The sequence below is a fragment of the Geospiza fortis genome, unplaced genomic scaffold (assembly GCF_000277835.1).
Source record: "Geospiza fortis unplaced genomic scaffold, GeoFor_1.0 scaffold270, whole genome shotgun sequence".
Lineage (NCBI taxonomy): Eukaryota > Metazoa > Chordata > Aves > Passeriformes > Thraupidae > Geospiza > Geospiza fortis.
This window is the reverse complement of record NW_005054422.1, coordinates 481,290-485,964: the sequence shown is the minus strand read 5'-3', so window position 1 is coordinate 485,964 and position 4,675 is coordinate 481,290.

The window sequence follows — 4,675 nt, the reverse complement described above, 5'->3', positions numbered from 1 at the left end:
AACATTTTATTCCACAAAAATGTTTATTTAAACAACTGATTTTTTTAAAGAATTATTTCCATCCAATATTTAAAGACTTGAATTTTATTTAAACTTGAAAATGACTTTGCCTTAACTTTTGTACAAGACAGTTTAGAGTTAATGAGGTCTGACCCCGTGGAGGGTTAGCATGAATGGCATACAGAATTACTCAGTTACAGTATGTATCTATTGTCACTGGTCTTACTGGGTAAACATACTGTAGTACAGGAACTAGCAGCAGTTTTTTGTAATATACCTTAAAGATCTTAAACAGTTGATCTTTTTCAGATTGTTGAAAAACCTGTAAATGCAAATAGTCAATACTGTATTAAATATGTGCACTTGGAAGTGTGTGCTTTGCTTGTACAGTTGTAAATAATCAGAACATATAAAAAGGTACCCTAAAGAAAAAAATCTGATAAAAATTATTGATATTATAAATGTTGCTGTTGAGCTGGATGTAGATAAACTAAATGTTGTGGTTTGAATATTACTTTAATTTGTTGTTTTTTCTTTTTCTTATTTTATTCTGGTGTGTTGAACTGACTCTGCCTCTTCACTGCAAAAGGGAAATGGAACGAAAGTCTTATTTGAAAGCCCTCAAATATTTTCCTAAAGTCCCTTTAAAACCAAACAATTTAACAATTCAAAAGTGTTCTGCAATGTAAATAATGAATTTCAGCAGTCAAACTGTAATTTTTAAGTCATTAATAAAAAATCAAGTCTAATTGGGGAAAAACTTGACTGCTGCAAAAATATACACTGAAGCTTGCTTGTCTGCTTTCAAGAGTATCAATGCATGGTTCATAGAACTGTAAAGTAACTATAGAAGTTGACTCCTGATAAATTTCCGATTGCAAGCATCAATTGGTAACTAGTTGGCATTGTAAATCCAGCCTGTTGTATGCTGCAGAATTGGTCAAAAATAGGGCACGTGGAGTCTGTTGATTTTTCCTGTTTCAAAAGCGCACTTTGTGAATGCTGAGGGAGGAGATAGGACCCCAACACCATCACCAAAACTGCTCAACTCCTTCTGTCATTGGATTTTTATCCCCTTCTCCTTTCCCCAGCGGCAGTGAAAGCGGTAGCTAGATTTGTGTATGGTTTAGGCCAGCTGTATGACTCATTTTGTTTGTCTGCTGCAAGTGAAAGGCTTTACCAGCTGCAGACAGCGGCCAGCGGTCCCTTCCAGCGCCTGTGAGCGGCTCGTGCTGGTGCTCAGCCGGTGCCCCAGGTGATCTGTTGAGACCAGTGGGATGTGTTGTGCTGTTCTAATGTATTCTGCTGCCATTTGTGATAGGTCAATACACTGTAATTACTGCTTACCCAGCAACAGTCTGTTGCATCTAAAGTTTAAACCTTCCTCTGATGTGGTTTTATAGCTTTTTTTTTTAAAAAAAAAAAGTGACACGCCAAATCGCTGTGTAATATACAATACAACTTCTCCTTACTGTATTTTGCTTTGAGATTTATTTCTCCCCACCCCCACTCAGTGACAAAATGGAGTTTTCGGAGTAGAGTTGTGAAGTTGCATGCAGACTGTTGCTATGATACAGAGAGGGATTAAAACACAGCTTTTAAAATTAAAAATCTCCCAAAAGCAGTAGCTGAGCTCAAGGTTCAGGGATCCAGTAATTAAAATTGGCATTTTACCCTGTTAGAACTGCGTGGTGATGCTTTTCATTTTGAAAACAAGTCAAAATGGAATCTGAGGTTCTTCCAGGAATTTAAAAAAAAAGATTGCTTTCAAAACTGAGTGTCATTTCAGATCAGTCCTGCCCCGTGACACTGTCACTTAGAAACCTGTGAGCAGTGGCAAATTTTTCATGTTGCTGCCTTGTCCTTTAAAGCCTTGAGCCCTTGGCTTGGAAGGGCCCTTGGAGCATGGGGCAGTGTATCAGGAGCAACAGCTGACTGTAATGGTGCACACCTATCTCTGTATCTCCTTCAGCTACAGGTAGGGGTTTTGTGCTTCGGAACCTATTACACTAATAGCAGCAGACAATCCAAGATTTCTGAGGACACCTAACAGCTGCCAATTCACGAAATAGAAGTGTAATATGGGAGCCTTCTTGAGGGTTTTTGTTTTTGTTCTTCTTCCATTAAGACTGGAATCAAGCTTACATGTAAACTATCAGTAATTTAAGTTTCCTTTTGTGTCATAAAAATGTAAAACTGTCTAATTTGAAAAAAAATATGTAGGTTATGAAAAATAAAGATTTAGGCACTGTTGAATTCCTGATTTTTTTAATTAAACATTTCTTCAGCAGTATTTTTCATTACCTTTTGTCTTGTGCTCCCATTTTTGGAAATTGTATATTTCTAATTTTGGGAAAAAACCCCTTTTGCTTTCCTGTTCAACACAGCTCCTGTAACCATCACCTAAGGCTCTATATCAGCAGCAAGAACCTCTGTGATATATCTCTGAAGGCTGCAGTATCTTTCTGTATTAGGTAACTGTGACTGGTTAACTTTTTAAAGCAAACACAAAAGCTGATGTGTTGTTTACTGAAGGTTCTATTCATTGATTTCATCAATTTATTAGATAAGGTATTGGTTTGGTCCTAAATATGGATTTTAATGTTTGGGTTGGTGCTTTGGTTGCATGGCATTTGAATCTGGAGATGTCTTGGGGTTATTTTTGGTTTTAGCTGATCTTAGAAGTTCTTCTCGAAGAAGGTCTTGCACCTAGGAAAGAAGAGCTTCTGGGATATTCTGTCTGCATAAAAGAATATTTTGGAAATAATTCAAACACCACCCCCCTTTTTTTGTTTTGTTTTGTTGAGGTTTTTCTCTTAGACAGCTATATCTGACCAATTATAACAATAGATGTAAGCATAGAAATATTAACAATTGCTGTGGTTTATATGCATCTTGGGAAGTACTGTGGTATTATTCCTCATGCTGATGGTTTTGTAAAGCTTCTGGACAGGTTAGACTGTTATTGCTTCTATTTCCTTACTACTGTCTGCTCAGCAAAGTAATCTGACACAGGAATACCAGCCTGCATTGGGCACTGTGAGCATCTCCAGGCTGGAAAATTTACTTAAACCATTGGGCTTTGGTGATGACCTGGGCTACAAGTAGTTGAAGGCAACCAGTTTTCACTTGAACATGGAGTGTCCTGTTCTGCCCTTGGGACAAAGTTTTCTACCACTTAATGTGTAAAAAAAGCGTGGAAATTTGTCAGCAATGTTGCCATGATTCTAATGTGGCTGTGGAGGACCACCCTGGCTCTGACAGAAATTGGGGATCTATTTGTTTGCACCACAAGACTGGGCAGTGTCCCCTTTGTGCTGATTTTCCTCAATAAAAGGTGATGTTCAGTGGTGACTGCAGCAATGTTCATGCTAAACACATGGTTTTGTGTCCTCTTGGGCTTGATGAGAAACAGTGAATGTAGAAAATTATGTGCAATTTGAGCATCCAGAGGTTACTTACTGTCACAGAAACTGATTCATTATCCTTTCATCCTAAGGCTTCTTTAGAAAATAAGATTTCATGAAGTTTGAAGGTTTCTAATATGCTTTTACTTCACAAACCTTTACATTAAAACCTCTTGTTCTGGTATAGCTGAACTTTTATGAGTGCAACCATTTAAGTCAGGGAAGTGATTGAATTTCAGATTTTTCTGGTGTAGAGATGAAAGCAATGTTATGCACTTCATCTCTGCTTTTGAGAGAATAAGCTCTGTAACAGTCTCATGCCATCTGGTTATGGTAGCTGGGTTACTGCAGCCTCCACTCATCGTGGGTGAACATCTTGGGGTATATTTCAATGCCGAACATAAATTGATCAGGTAGAAATTTAGTTCCTGTGGAAGTGGCACATGTAAGACAGTTCCTGAGCTGTTGTGTCAAATAAGCACAGAAATGCTGCAAAGAGGCTGGCTGGCCTCAGCCGTGCCATTCTTCCTTCCTGTGTGCTCCCTCTCATCTGCACACTGGCTGCTCTGAAAAGTGCCCAGTAAAGAGGAGGGCTTGGAATAGGTCAGCCTCTTTTGTTGTACCAGCAGTACAGTGGAGGAAGGAACAGGAGTACAGCTGATGCCCAGAGAAGAGTGGCATGGTGGTGGTCCTGGCAGGAGCACTACTGCGATCAGCCAAAGTAAAACTGAATGTTGGTACAATTGGCTTATGACAAATGGAAGGCAGAAATCTTGGTTTAAATGTTGCCTTGCTCCCTCCACAGTGTATGTGGCTCCAGTCATCAAGCTTGGTGATTTTTGAGCCTTTTTCTCATAATGAAGAGTAGAAAGGGTCCAGTTTCTGCTTTAGTGGTTTTGGTTATTATGTACAAGCTGTAAATGTGCTAAATCTTTAATCTCTCTTATGATAGACTATTAAAGGTCTTTGTGCATCTTGTCACAACTGGCTGGGGAGCAGTTCACTGTTTTGCAAAATGGAGGGCAGAGAGGTGGCTGTATGTTGGGGAAGGGAGTCAAAAGATAAAATCACTCCCTAATTTCTCTGAATTCCCACCAGTTTGAAGAGCAAATTGCTCTGTGTGCTTGTGTTCCTCACGTGGGGTGGGGAAGCCATCCTGCAGCCTGATGGCTTCACATCCCGTTTGCTGCAGGCAGACTGGAGGCATCTGCAGAGCAGTAAATCTACTGTGGCTAAGGGTGCTCTGAGGAAGGAGGGGTAAATGGAAG